General features: G+C 42.4%; 1 protein-coding gene across 1 annotated transcript in view; it reads left to right on the top strand.

Moving 5' to 3' along the window:
- The window catches only part of LOC116518710 (prosaposin-like), an 85,090-nt gene that overhangs the window by 44,911 nt on the left and 23,998 nt on the right, over nucleotides 1-16,181 (top strand). The gene's annotated exons all lie outside the window — the stretch shown is intronic.

Genomic DNA, 16,181 nt, shown 5'->3' with positions numbered 1-16,181 from the left:
TGACCGGTTCTGGAGAAGAGAGCTGGAAAACAGGTTAGTGGGGTGTGAAGGGAATGGGGATTTGGCAGTATCTTTCCCCCAGGAGTGGGGAGGGAATGCAGATTTGGCAGTATCCTTCCCCCAGGATTGGGGAGGGAATGGGGATTTGGCAGTATCCTTCCCCCAGGATTGGGGAGGGAATGGGGATTTGGCAGTATCCTTCCCCCAGGAGTGGGGAGGGAATGCAGATTTTGCAGTATCCTTCCCCCAGGAGTGGGGAGGGAATGGGGATTTGGCAGTATCCTTCCCCCAGGAGTGGGGAGGGAATGCAGATTTGGCAGTATCCTTCCCCCAGGAGTGGGGAGGGAATGGGGATTTTGCAGTATCCTTCCCCCAGGTGTGGGGAGGGAATGGGGATTTGGCAGTATCCTTCCCCCAGGAGTGGGGAGGGAATGGGGATTTCGCAATATCCTTCCCCTGCCACACCCACCAAGCCAAATCTAGCCACTCCATGCCCACAGAACTGGTAGTAAATTGTTTTTTAATTCCACCACGGTCAATGTGTGTGTGTGTGTATGTATCAGGGACGTGCAGTCAGGGGAGGCAGGGCCTCACCAGTGTCATGATGAAAAGAAAAGAAAAATTAAAAGGAAAAAGGTTAAGGTAGTTGCTGCCAGAGTCACAGTGGATGACTCTGCTTAGTGCTAACTGCAGGGGGAGGCGAGATAACCACGTGCCTCCTTTGCTTAAGGAATTTTTCGCCTTTTAACCCTTGATTAACTCTGAGCAAGAGTTAAAAGGCGAAAAATTCCTTATGCAAAGGAGGCACGTGGTTCTCTCGCCTCCTGCTCTGGCAGCAGCAGGTCTTGCCTTTTTATTTTTACATTTTTTACATTTTCATCATGGCGGGCGGATAAGAGGAGAGTTGAAATCTCTCTTGAGAAGAGAGGGAAGGGGCAGAGGTAGGGAGGGCAGCCTTGTTTGAGAAGAGAGGGGCAGCCCTCTCCCTCCCACCGGGAACCCCGTCCTGCTCCCCTCTCCCTTTCCTCCTCCTCCTCTCCCCTTTCTTTGCCGGCTGCCGCCTCGCCGCCTGCCTCCTCTGTCCCCACCGCTGTGTCCGACAGGCATCTCACATTTATGTCTGCCATAAACACAAGATGCCTGTCGGACACAGCGGCAGGGTCAGAGGAGGCAGGGGGGCGAGGCGGCGGAGCTCCTTCATGTTCATCTGCTTCAGGGTTTTCCTGCCTCCAGGACATTCCTGAACTGCACGAAGGCAAAGCCCCGGAGCTTCCCATCGGGCTTCCTGGGCAGGGAGGCTTCCAGGACTGTCCTGAAGGCAGCGAAGGCGCTCTTCAGCTCCTCTTCCGTGCACTTGAAGCTGAGGTTGCAGACAATCAACTGGGCCTTCTTGAGGGCCCCCTGGCCTTGGGGAGCTCCGGCGCTTCCCAGGCGGCTCTTCACCACCGCCACCTTCTCCTGCTGTCCTCCTCCTCTTCTTGGGCCGTGCCAGCGCCAGGCTGACCCGGCAGCTGCCGAAGATGTGGATCTTGCTCAGGGCCCGCTGTGCGTCCTCTGGCAAGGGGAAGCTGACAAAGCCCAGCTCGGTGCACGTCTCTCCACCGGGCGCCGTCACGGCCACCGCCCGCCGCACTGACCTCACCTGCCCAAACTCCCGCTCCAGGTCGGTGCACGTCTCTCCACCGGGTGCCGTCACAGCCACTACCCGCCACCTCGTCCCCCTGCTTCCTCCATCCCCGCCGCTGTGTCCGACAGGAGTCTCGCATTTATGGCGGACATAAACACAAGACGCCTGTCGGACACAGTGGCGGGGATGTTGCTTCTCACCGCTGCCGCGCTCTTGCCTCACCAACCATAATCCTCACCGCATGTCACTGGTATGTATGTATGTATGTATGTATACACACACAGACACACACACAGACACACACAGAGTTATATAGCAAACTTCAATTGTTTGAACGTAGCTATTTTAAATAGCTTGTGGCTGACTATATTAATTTTATAAGCAGGGCACTATAATCTGATCATAACCACACCACCCTGGAAACAGATAAGAGAAGCAATTTGATTGTGGTGTAAAGCATCTTATGTCTCAATCATTCAGACTGTTGAGACTTTAGAGAGAGAAAAGAGATTTGGGGTGTTATGACAGAGAACACACCACCTACACATAAGTACAGATAAGTAGGGTAGTGAATTATGTAGGGAAATCTTCAAGGAAAAAGCATTTCATCAGTGACAAAAAAAATTTTGAGATGAAGAAACAAATGGATAATGAGGTAGAAAATAATTTGTATTTCTTACTCTAACCACCCCAGATTTAAGATAATAGAGAGAAAATGTAAAAGGATAATAGGTTAATACAAGGAGTTACAAGGATAATAGGAGAGGCAATAAAATGAGTGATGGGTTAATTTCTTGTTCAATGTTTATATAGAGTGCTTATACAGAGCAATCTCTGAAAAGTATCAGAAATATTATTGGATATTTCAGGCACTGAGAGCATGATTTTACAGATGCAAATCTCAAGAAAATGTGTATTATACCATGTTCCCCTGAAAATAAGACCTCCCGGATAATAATCCCAATCAGGCTTTTGAACACATGCACTAAAATAAGCCCTCCCCCCCCCCAAAATAAGCCTTCCCTGAAAATATTGCTACACAGCAGCATTGTCTCCTGCACCTCAAAAATAATAAGACCTCCCTGAAAATAAGGCCAAGTGCTTATTTTGGGGTCAAAAGAAAATAAGACCCTGTCTTATTTTGGGAAAAAACATGATATGGAGATGTTGGACAAATATGTTAGCACTTAGAGAAGATCTATTCTTCTGTCAAACATCAAATATATATTTCAGAATAGGCTTCGGACAAACACAATTAAACAATTTATTTTGTAAGCCTTGAAAACATATTAATTAATTGGTTGTAAACCAATGCTTTGTCATCCTTGGGCATATTTTCAACCTGTTTTAACCTGTAATAAGTGTATGTGTGTGTGTCCTCATAGAATGATTTAAAGTTTCATATTTTATGTGTAAGTTCCCAAAGAGTTGATATGTGCTCAGAGAAGTTCAACATTTTTTCAAGTACTCTTAACCATGCCCTTTCAATGTTAAACTAGTGCTTAATGTACAAGAGGGTTCTCTATTCACGAAACGGAAGGTATTGCTGAAATTTATTTAATTAAGTTAGTATTTGTCCTGGGCGTACATAAGGATCTGAAGTAACAAATGTTTTGTTGTTAAACCTGTTTTAGCCTGGCATAAAAGGCGCAACTTACACAAGTGCATCTTGAAAAGGCCTGTTCTGACCTAGGTTTCCTGATACAGTAAAAAGCATATGCTTAGTCCCCAAAACCCTCTTTTTATTTCAAAGGCTGTGAATTATGTTCATTCACAGTCCGTAATGAGTCCCAAATAGTTGTAAAGAGTCCTACAGTAGGCTGCCAAAGTCTTTCGGTATAAGGCTGATAAGCACCCACCTTTATCTTCCTTGAAAGGCTGCCAGAGACTTAATTGGCAATTAGCTTGGCAAAGCTACATGGAGCAAAGAGTCAAAATGGAGCTTTAGGAGATATACTGATCAGCATGAACCAAGTTGCTTTATGCAAAGTCTCATGTGCCTTTGCTCCTCCTTTATGTCCTATGGGAAGGGCCAATCACCTCCAAGCCTTACTCCCGAATTGTCCCTTCTGTCTTAACTGTTCTTGCCTTCTGGCAGCTCGGTGCATGTGCGCACTGGGAACAAGGGGAGCCTGTTTCTCTGCCTCACTGATGTCCGAATCTGGAGGCTCTGGAAGCAGCACATAACTCCCAGATGGCCCCCTCTCTGCCTCCGACACAGAGCCCTCGTCCGAGCCTTCCCCAGACTCCAGGACTGACCCATGTTCTTCCCTAACCTACTCTCTGTCTGAATCTGCTGCCAGCTCCGCAGGTCGCCGACGGACCACAACAAGGCCACTAACTGCTCTCAAAACAATCCTGCTCCATAATATACTTCTTTGAAATGGTTTTAATTTCACTGTGTTTGATATGAATGAACATTGTCCCAACCGGGACATTTCTGTTCTTTCAAAATCACAAAAAGAATTCTGCATCTGCCCTACCTTGATAATAAAATGAGACATGTAGGCCCAAATCAATTATTCTAGTAAGATATGGATTCATCCTATCTGTTACTCCCTTCCCCATCAAAACCAGTATTCTGCACTTGCTAAATATAACGAACCATCGTTTAATTTTGTTTTAATGTATTTTCTTAAAACTTCTTCCACCACCCTCTTGTAATACGGATGACAATGCCAAAATTCTAATTTGGAGAACTGCCAGCAGAGGAAAGGAGACATACTGTGCAAAAGTTTTGCCATAATGTACAGTATGTATCAATCCATAGAGACTGAAATATAATTAGAGCCTGAAAATCTTGTTTGTGCTCTTCTGGTGTCAGCATTTTCCAAAAGTTGATGTACAGTTGTAGTATATCTTTATAAGCTGCACAGCAGGTTTCTTATCATCAAATTTAGTTATTTGTTTAGTGGAACATCTTCTTTTAATATTTATTAGGCCACCCATGACCCATTGAGTCATGGCTTCAGAGATATTTCCTTCCAGTTGGCTTCTCCATTGAGTTTTTTTGTGGGAAGCTGGCAATCAGCATTAGAAATTTTCCTTCTCCCTTCCCCCTTTCCCCTCTCCCCCTCCTCTCCAGGGGTGGGCTGCTGGGGGTTTGCACGGGTTTGGTTGGTCCTTTAGCTAGGATTCTGCCCAGTTTGGTGAACCCTCAAATGCCACCACTGGCTGGCCATGCCCATCCCACCTCTCCCCTCCAACCCCTCCCCAGACCTCCCAGAAGTCTCCATGCGGTCTGTACATCATGCCGCGTGGAGGATCAGGGAGGGGGGAAACGAGCCTACCGGAGGTTCTGGAAGTCTGGAAACAAGCCTTTTTCTGGCTTCCAGGGAGGCTCCGGAGCCTGGGGGAAGCAGTTTTCGCCCTCTCGGAGGCTCAAGAAAAGCCTCCAGAACCTTGGGAGGGCGAAAAACTCCCCCACCCCACCATGGTGTAGGAATCCGACTAGGCCATGCCAACTATGGCCACTCCCACTTATCAGCAGGGCAGCTAACCCATTGCTGCAATTTTTGAAGCCTACCCCTACCTCTCTCCCTCATTCTTTCCCCTTTCCTCTCCTTCCCTGCCTCATTTCCCTCCCCTTTCCTCCTTTCCCTTTCCTTCTCTCCCCTCGCCTCCCCTTCCCTTCCGTAGATGGGTACAGGAACAAACTTCAGTAAGGATACTATTTGGGAGACAGTACACCAGAGTAGAAAATTCATTTACCAGGAAAGGGTGAGTTGTCAAGATACTAGTAACAGCTGTTGCAGCTGTTCTTATTGTGTCTTATATTAGTAACAAAAAAAACCCTCACATCTTAGTTTTTGCAGGTTCTAAATACAGTATTTGCATCAGCGTCTCACAGTGTTTGAGCTGAAAAGATAGCGATCACATTATACATTATTATAGAAATGTCTAACTTGAGTAGCATCAGGGGTGGGTTCCTGCCAGTTCTAACCTCTTCTATAGAAGAGGTTCCACAAATCTACCATGCTGTTTAGAACCGGTTCCAGCTCCCTCCCCCCGCCCATCCGAACATCATCAAGATGAAGAGCAAGAGGAGGAATTCTGGGAGATGAAGTCCACAAGTCTTAAAGCTGTCAAGTTTGAACACCCCTGGGGTTTTTTCCTAAAGGTTAGGGGTGCAAGGGTCTTGTAATTTGACAGCTTTAAGACTTGCGTGCTTCAAATGCCAGAGTTTCTGAGCCAACATTTTGGTTGCTAAACAAGACCATTGTTAAGTGAGTTTCACCACATTTTACAAGTTGGCTACGCCCACCCAGTCACATGGCCGGCAAGCCACTCCCACCCAGTCACATGGCCAGCAAGCCACTCCTACCCGGTCATATGGCAGAAAAGCCATTCCCACAAAGCAGGCCACACCTACAGAAGAGGTTCTAAAATGTTTTGAAACCCACCACTGAGTAGCATATAAAACCTGCAGAATTTTGGAAATAAAAATGATGATTCAGCTGATTCCCACACTGTAGAAAACCACACATTGGTATATGTAATTCCAATATAAATACACACCTGCTGACTATCTCTTTTGGTCTTTCCACTTCTTGTGGTTATACTCTTATCATTATTAGTAGAAATTGTGAAACTTTGAATCTAGAGAGAATCTCCTTCATAGGAAATATTTTGTAATATGTTCCAAGAACCTACTTAAACACCACAGAGTTGTATCCAACTATGACAATGAATGATGATGACAGCAATCAGAGGTGGTATTCAGCCAGTTCGGTCTGGTTTGCCCATGGATACAGTAGTGGAAATTGCAGGTGGGCCTGCCCCGGCTCTACGCCATCCTATGCTGTTTTCAAGCCAAAGCACATACGCGGAAGGCTGAGCGCATGCATGGACGGGGCGCGTACAAGTGAACCGCGCACGAACATGCTCACATTTGCAAACTGGTAAGGAAAGTAAGTGAATACCACTCCTGACAGCAATGAATCAATGAATCAATCACTAATAATAACTTTTACAGTCTTTTTTGCTTCCATATCTATTCTGAAGGTCTGGGCCATTTATTGAAGATTTGGGAGAATGGCTGCAATGAGGATATTAGGGGAAACCAAGAGAATCTTCATTATGGGCTTTCGAGCTAGAAGTATGTAGATGAGCACTAGATGGCAGAAGAGTGATAGAGAAAACTAACAATTTGCTGCCACCTAGTGGTGATCTGAAATTTTACAATTCAAATCCGGGAGCTGAAATTCATCTCATGATTGGAAGTCATTTTGTGTTAAGAATTTATATCATACATCTGTTTCTTAGTTGTGTCCATTAATTTCACTCATTGATTGGCCCCATCGATTGCAATTTAATCTGTAAAAGCAGCTGCAAAAGGATTGTCTTGCAGATCCGTTGAAATATCTGTATTTCCATTTCTGCAGTAATAATGCAAAGAAGATGTATACATGGATAAAGCCATTTCTGTTCATGAAGTGCCACTTGTAGTGATGCAACTTTTTTTTTTTGCACCTGAATTAAAAGAGCAAAAGAGCCAGTTTGATGTAGTGGTTTAAGTGCTGGCCAGAAAACCAGGAGATTGTGAGTTCTAGTCCCTCTTTAGCCATGAAAGCAGGCTGGGTGATTTTGGGCCAGTTATTCCCTCTCATCCCAACTAATCTCAAAAGTTGTTATTGTTGTTGTTGAGGGAGTATTAGGTATGTTTGCTACTTAAGGTTGACCAAAATTAAAGAGTTTACATCCTGTGATGATTCATTTAATATTATTAAACAGCATCTACCTATCTCAGGTTCTTGGGAAGGCTCAGTAGGTGGAGAAAAATGCCACATCCAGTCCAAAAATCTGGCTGACTATGCATCGACCATAATACAGAAAGTGTGGTTTGACTCACAAATGATATTGACTGACATTTAAGGGATTTACAAGTAGGTTTTATGGATGTCATAAGATGCTCCTTATTTCTTCCCTTTGTAGCTGCCCATAATAACTTTACTGCAGTCATTAATCAGCACAAGGGAATTAGTATTCAAATATAAATAATATCAAAACCCAAATTGACAATGTTGGGATCATTTAAAAAAACTACATACAAAGAATTTTGGCTAAAAGACAATTTCAGTTAAAATATGCTAAATGTCTTGCTCAGGCTATGCATTTACAACCTGGATAATCTGATTTTGAAATAGCAATATATAAAACACAAACAGATACACAGACACACACATACATTTAAAAAATAAAATAATACCTCAAAGGGGATTTAAGAATTTTAAATCTGTTACAGTTTATAGACCCCCCAAAATATGTATGACCCCCTTGACATGTACACCCTAAAGCCAGTTAATGTTGACCAGGAGTGGGCTTCAAAAATTGCATCAATGTGTTCGCTACCCTGTTGCTGGGTGAGTGTGGCCATAGTGGGCGTGGCCTGGTTGGCCTCCTGCATCACGGCAGGAGGGGGGCGTTTTTCATCCTCCCCAGGCTTTGGAGGCTTTCTTCGAGCCTCCGGGAGGGCGAAAACTGTTTCCCCCAGGCTCCAGAGGCTGGAAACAGGCCTGTTTCTGGACTTCCAGAACTTCTGGTAGGCCCTTATCCCCCCCCACTCCCTGAGTCTTGGTGCGGGCCCTGCACTTACCTGGCATGATGACCAGGCCACGTGGAGACATCTGGGAGGAGAGGGGCAGGAAGGGTGGGCGGGGTGGGCATGGCCAGTTAGGGGTGGCATGTGGGGGTTTGCCCAGAATCAGTTTGCCCAAACTGGGCAGAATCCTAGCTAGAGCATTGCCCAAACCCATCTAAATCCCCAGCAGCCCATCCCTGATGTTGACCCTTAGTGGATATTTGTCCATTGGTGGCTAGGATTCTGCCAGTATTTACAGTACATTTATTTATTTGTTAGATTTATTTGCCATCTATTTATTTGCCCCCGACTGAGGGCTAATCTAGGCAGCTTACAATAATAAAAACCACTGTACATTGGTTTCATCGGTATTCATGATTTTAAAAAAGTTTATGGTATACCTCCCTCTTCCCACCATGATCTTTAAATGACTGGCTGGCCTTTATAGTCTGTGTTTATCTATAGATCATCATTTATTGTATGTTACATAGAACCTCTGGGCTTTTCTTTCTTTATTGTGTTCTCTTCACACTGCATTATGGGGTAAGTTATTATTCCCGTTTTATCAAGCGGGCATTAGATGTGATTTCTTTCTCCAGCTGGTTCCTACATGGCTGAATTAGGTTTGAGGCCATGTCTATGGTTCTAAAACTTTCGTCCTGGATCAAATCTATATCTAGGTAGGGCTCAAATCCAGGATGGAAAGTAGCACTTGGTTTCACTGTGAGATAAAGCCAGGGGTGGGATTCTGCCGGTTCAGACTGGTTCAGGCAGGTTCAGATGTTAATTTTAAAGCTGGTTCGCCAAACTGGTAGCTACAAGGACTGGCTGACCCCTCCCACCTCACCACTCCCCTCCCAGGAGTCTCCACGTGGCCTTCTTTTGGATGCCAGGTAAGTGCAGGGCCCATGCAAAGGCTCTGGGAGAGTGAAAAACGAGCCTAGCAGAAGTGGGCCCATTTCTGGCCTCCGGAGCCCGAGGGAGGATGTTTTTGCCTCTCCGGAGGCTCAAGGAAAGTCTCCAGAGCCTGGGAAGGGCAAAAAAATCAAGCCCACTGGAAGTATCAGAAGTCTGGAAAAAGGCCTGTTTCTGGCCTCCGGAGCCCAGGGGAAGCTGTTTTCACCCCCCTGGAGGCTCAAGGAAACGCCCCTCCAACAGCATGGTGGAGGAAGCCAACTAGGCCATGCCCACCCAGCAATCGGGCAGAGAACAGGTTGCTAAAAAAATTTAATCCCACCCCTGGATAAAGCTATTTTCTGTTGAACACCTAACATCTATTGTCTCTCTTCTCCTTGTGGACAGCTGCTGGAACTCCTGTGACGTTACAGAAAGAATGTACGGACGATCCATCAATATCGTGCCAGGATTTTGCTACAGCTCTGAAGTGTGGAAGCTTGGAGCGCTGTCACCAGATGCTTCAAGTTAACCCTGTGAGTATACATGACACTGTAATAAAAATTTCCACTTCATTCTTCATAACATTTCCATCTCACTATATCTAAGGTCTAGATCAGTGTTTTTCAAACTTGGTGAATTTAAGATGTGTTGACTACAGCTCCCAGAATTCCCCAGATAGTTAGGTCTGTGTTTGTGTATGTGTTGAAGACTGCATCATTTACTTAATAAATAAATGTTGTCCTCTGTAATCAAATGCCTGTTAGCAGCTTACAATATTTTTCAATGCATGACTTGAAATCTTCCATAATATTATATATATATATGTGTGTGTGTGTGTGTGTGTGTGTGTGTGTGTGTGTGTGTTCCAGCATAACAGTGTATTCTGTTAAAATACAGCCTGTTGTGTCTTTAAATGGCTTCTACCATAAAATGGCTTCTACTGTATAGCGCAATGGAGTTGCCATGGTAACTGCTTCACAGTACTCCACAAGGGGACTCCCTCTGGTAAGGGGAAAAATCCAACAATAGAAATTATGTTTGGTCCGGACATTCTCCCCCTATAAATAACTACCCGGGCAACGCCGGGTTATCGACTAGTAGTAAAATAAAATTAAACTTCAAGTACGCATATATTTAAATGCCTAACAGGTATAGTAAAATTAAAAATAAAAGCAATAAGTGAAATACATAAATAGATGGGAACAATCACATTGCAAAAACTCTTCCAAATAATTCTGTTTTTAAGAAGTCTACAAAATGCCATTAAAGAGGGAGCTGACTGTGACGGAGGAAGGATATTACATTAAGTGCCCAGCTGCTGGACCTCTGAGACTTTTACCTCACAAAAGTGAAGACAACTAGAAATTTCTCTTGGGACACCTGCAGTGAAACTCGTTTGAGAACATGATCCTAGACAGAGTCATCTCTTTGTACCCAGGCTACATGCAAGAAATAGTTGAAAATTAAGGTCCTCAGTCACTGTTGCCAGTTAGAAGCAAAGGGAACTTCTTGTTTCAGTCGTACTCCTTTGATCGCCTCAAGATGTACTCTGTTTCAGTGAAAATAAGCCCTCCCCAAAAATATTTCTACACAGCAGCAGCCATGAGGTGACCTCACTCGCCGTCTCCTGCACCTCAAAAATAATAAGACCTCCCCCAAAATAAGGCCAAGCACTTATTTCGGGGGTCAAAAGAAAATAAGGCCCTGTCTTATTTTCGGGGAAACACGGTAATTAGATAGAAGTGAGCCTTTTCTAGCTTCAGCAACTTAAAAAAATACTATTTTTATTTCAAGTACATTAACAATTGTTCATTGATAGCTGCGCTAAGCCTTTGCTCTGCATACAAGATGGAACTAATCCACCCCTAGAACCCACCATTTACATATTGCATCCAGTTCTGGTCACCATCATACAAAAATATGTTGAGACCCTGGAAAGTGTGCAGAGAACAACAATGTTGCTAAAGGGTCTGCAGACTAAACTGTATCATGAATGGTTGAGGGAGCCTATCGTCTAGCCCAGTGGTCTCCAACCTTGGCAACTTTAAGACCTGTGGACTTCAACTCCCAGAGTTCCTCAGCCAGCTTTGCTGGGAGTTGAAGTCTACAAGTCTTAAAAGTTGCCAAGGTTGGAGACCCCTGATCTAATTTATCAAGTCACTCATGCCAAGTCAGGTTTTCTGATCCCCTGTGTCAACTCATGAAGTTGCCATGGGGACAAAAGGGAGGGGAGCACATTCCACCCATACCTTCGGCTACAGTCGGATCACAGTAAGCTTGTGAGGTGTGCACCTCATTGGAGAATGTGATTTATGACACAGACTGAGGGGAGGAAAGAAACGGGGGCAAAGTTTAGCCATAATTAAAATGAGGTCAGATTTGACTGCAATGGGGTATTGCCGAAATGGTGCTCCTAATAAATGACTGGATTTGAGGCTTGAAGCTCATGAATTAATTAGGGCATCTTTCGAAAACCTGACACCCCACATGTGTCCAGATTCTCCAGAACCCATTTGGGAATTAAAGGAGTATCTATTCTGCTGGTGGAAGGCCACGACTAGACCCAACCAATATCAATATAATACTCCAGGATGAACTGTATATATTTCCCTTTCTGCTAGATCCCATTCAGTTAATTCTGAAATCATCTTAAATTATCTAACCCTGATTTTTGAGTCAGTAGGAAATGGAGTCGGAACTTCTGTTTACTAGTCCAATCTTCTTTTCAGTCAACCAGCCTTATCTTCTGCCCTTGAGGCTGAGGCCTTGAATGACATATTACATTCAAGATGCAACCATTGCTAAACAGCCTAAATAGCAGTCATATAGTTCATCTCAATCAGTTGACCACTCTCCATCCCTTTTAACATCTTTACCAACTTAACCAATTCCTTTACTCCTTGGTTGCAGTAAGTGATGTTAGAGGGGAAAGGATATCACGGGCAACAACTCCCATCATCCCTACAGTATTTTCTGGGCTTGCTGCAAATGTTGGGAATATTTGTTTAACTTATTGGGAATTCAAGATGGGAAAGGTGTTTAAGACAAACAGATGGCCTGGTTTTTCTGGTGGCCTCTACATTCATGCTCCAGTTTTTTTGAAGCTGCACTAAAATGTGGCCTATTTTAGGATATATGGGAGGAAATTTTGTTTTATTAATAGAATAACAGAGTTGGAAGGGACCTTGGAAGTCTGCTAGTCCAACTCCCTGCTCAAGCAGGAGACCCTATATCAGTGATGGCTTACCTTTTTGTCGTTGCGTGCCAAAAGTGCATGCGCCCCCCTCGACAGCACGCCCACACACTCACATCCATAATGCAATGCACATATGACCCCCTGTGTGCCCTGCCTCCATGCATGTGCCCCCCACACATGCATGCGTGACCCCTGTGCTCTCCCACCCCCCATGCATGCTCCCCTCTGCCAATTTTCTGCTTCCAGATTTGTGCAGGAGGCCTTCCAGGTCCAAAATGGGGCACATGGGCACTGTGTGAGCCCCCCCCCCAATGCAATGCCAGCACCCCCCGCGCATGTTCCCCATCCCAGCACATACATACGCTCATCCCCCACTTGTACCTCGTCTCTCGTGGCAGTGACCTGAAGACCAGCTGGCAGATGGGGGAGGGAGCGTGTGTGCATGTGCGGTGGAGCTGGGCTGGGGCAATGGCTGGCATGCCCGCAGAGAGGGCTCTGATTGCTACGTGTGGCACGTGTGCCATAGGTTCGCCATCACGGTCCTGTATCATTTCAGACAAATGGTTGTCCAATGACTTCTTAAAAACCTTTAGTGTTGGAGCACCCACAATGTCTGGAGGCAAGTCATTCCACTGATTGATTGTTCTGTCAGGAAATTTCTCCTTAGTTCTACATTGCTTCTCTCCTTGATTAGTTTCCATCCGTTGTTTCTTGTCCTGGCTTCAGGTGCTTTGTAAAATAGGTTGACCCCCCTCTTCTTCGTGGCAGCCCCTTAATATTGGAACATAATGGAACACGTTCTTTTAAAAAAATGTTTTATTGATATATTTTTAAAAAATAAACATAAAAAGTTCCATGTCTATCTGAACAGCGTGTTGTGTGGCCACTGTTTAAGTAAAAGTATAAAAATAATCATAATCATAATAAACACACCAATATTAATCACAAAGTAAAAGTACAATTAATTTATCCATCTTGCAAATTTTTTAACACAGTTTTTTAAATTACCTTTTAATCTTTTTAATTTCTAACCTCTGTTTCTATTAGTTAACCATTGGTAAAACAAGTCCCATGTTAAAGAGAATTCTGTTTCTTCCTTTTCTTTTAAATGTTAATCTACCCATCTCAGCACATTCTAATATTTTTTATAACACTTTCCTCTGTAGGGATCTCTTCATTTTCCCATTGTTGTGCAAATACAATTCTTGCTGCCATTAATACATGTAAAATTATGTATTCCCTTTATTATCCTGTTCTGATAATATATCCAACAGAAATATATCTAGTTTCTAATCTATGTGTTGCTTTATCATTTTTTCTAATCAAGTATGCATTTTTGTCCAATATTTTCTTGCCTTTGGGCATGTCCATCACATATGATAGTATGAACCTGGTATCTGATTACATTTCCAGCATTTCGCTGATACATTTTCAAACATCTTTGCTAGTCTCTCTGGTGGTAAATGCCACCTATAAAACATTTTGTATAGTTTTTCCTTAAATGCCATTGACATTGTTAGTTTACAGTTTCTATCCCACAATTTCTTCCGTTTATCTAGTTCTGTTGAATAACACATTATGCAATGGATATATTTATGTAGAGTAATAGTAAGCTTTTGATTATGTGGCTGTCATGCCATAACAAATCGGATTGCAGGTATAAAATCACCTGATGAAAATGGATAAGATGAAACAAGACAGTACAAGCATCTGTTTTCTCAAGGAGATCTGCACAAACATCAATGCAAGCACAAAGCTTTCTCAAGAACTTGCTGCAAATCTGGGTTTGCCTGCAAAAAATGTTATCTTTTGTTGATGACAAAAGAAAGATAGTTTTGAAATGATCTGACTGGTGGATTTTATTCTGTAATTGAAGCGACGGGAATTTTTCTCAAAGGCCTTGCAGAAATCGATCCACAAAGAAAGCTAAAGGATAGATCATGGCAACATTTTTCAGCTTCAAAATACGTATCTTGTAGGGACTATTCCAAAAATGGCCTTTTAGGAATTGCTTATGGCATCAACTGCATTAGCATTTGAATTAGTTCTTTTCTCACTGAAAAATTCTGAAGCAATTTTTTAATGGATGGAAACTATGAATTAATTAATAAATAGAAGTATTAATTCCATTTTTTCATGATGAAGATTTTAATGGGAGAAAACCCAGGAGCTACTTTATTACTTGCTAGGGCACTAAAAATCTATTTGGAATGCACAATCATCAATATGATTCTTAATGATTTCCTTTACAACTGAAGGGGGATGTGGAAGGATTAAAAGCCACAGTAGAGAGCCATGCAATGGTACTGTGATTGCTGATGGGCAGAACTAGCCCATGTGATATCTGCCATATCAGCCTGTATTTGTTTTTAAAAAACATTTTTTCAGTTATTGTAGATGAGACAATTACCATTAATTGAGCCAGTCATTTAAATTTTTCCTCTGTGTTGCTGTTCTTATGGAACTTATTCCCATTTTTACTTGAAAAGATATTTGGAGTTTGTCTAAGTATCCAGAAGATAGCATTCTGAATTTTATTCTGATATGATTTCTGGGCTAGGAATTGTATGTTAGACCAGCATTCATGATGATAGTCCTTTATTCTTTAATTCTAACATCAATCTATCCATTTTGGCGCAAACCAATATTTTCTTTATTATCTCTCTTTCTGAAGGTATATTTTCACTTTTCCATTGTTGGGCGTATACCATTCTCACTGCTGTTATAATGTGCAATATTAAATATGTTGGCCCTTTACTATGATCCTCTGTTATAATAATTCCTAATAAAAATAATTCGGGTTTAAATTCTAATCTTTGTTCAACCATTTTTTTCTAACCACATCTGAATCCATTGCCAAAATTCCTTTGCTTTTTTTGCATGTCCACCACATGTGGAAATATGTGCCTGGTACTTGACTGCATTTCCAGTATTTCGGAGATGCATTATTAAACATTTTGGCCAATCTTGCTGGAGGAAGATGCCATCTGTAAATTTATATAAATTCTCCTTGTATGATATGGCAGGTGTTAATTTCCTATTTCTTTCCCACAATTTTTGCCACTTTTCCAATTCAACATTATACCCAAAATTTTTGGCCCATCCCACTATTGTCTCTTTGACTTGTTCTTCCTCCATTTTATACTCTACTAGATATTTATAAATTATCTTTATCAATTTCTCATCTGTTCGCAATAAAAAATTATCTAGTGTCATTAATTCTCTATTAATACCCCACATCCTCATATCCTTTCATAACATGATTGAATTTGTAAGTATAACAATAAAAGAGAGACAGAATATCATGATATATGGAATAGATTTTACCAATGGTTGGAACAGAGTGGTAGAAGTTGGAACGGGAAATAAACAGGATTTGTAGATCCAAAATGTGACGTAATATGTGTAAATACAAATGAGTATAAATGGGCAGAATAATTGTATATAATTAGTAAGGTATAATGAGTATATCTGATGTTTGTTCTATATTTTAGTGTGTATGGCTGAGATAACGCCAGGATAGTCGCACTACATCCAATATTTTAATATGAAGTGAATAAAAAATATTTTTAAAAAAAGAAAAATAGCTTTTTTAATGGTTTATTATAGTTCAAAGGCTCATTGATTTTTAGGTATTTATCTGTAGCGAAGAAACTTTTCCCCCCTATGGCTTTACCCCCTTTTTGTTTCTACTTCCCAATTTTGTTTAAATCCTTTTTTTTCTTTTTTTGCACTTTATACTTTTTTTTTGAAATTTAATAAGGTTTTGGGGGAGGAAAGAGAATTGTTTGTTAGACCTGTTACTCAGCTTTGTTGTGTAATGATGGTAGAAACTTTGTTTTAAGAAAACAATGCTCTGCCACCTTTTGACACAAAAGCTT

The sequence above is a fragment of the Thamnophis elegans genome, chromosome 15, assembly GCF_009769535.1.
Source record: "Thamnophis elegans isolate rThaEle1 chromosome 15, rThaEle1.pri, whole genome shotgun sequence".
Classification (NCBI taxonomy): domain Eukaryota; kingdom Metazoa; phylum Chordata; class Lepidosauria; order Squamata; family Colubridae; genus Thamnophis; species Thamnophis elegans.
Note: the sequence above shows the minus strand (reverse complement) of the source record. Positions and strands in the feature narration are given on the sequence as shown.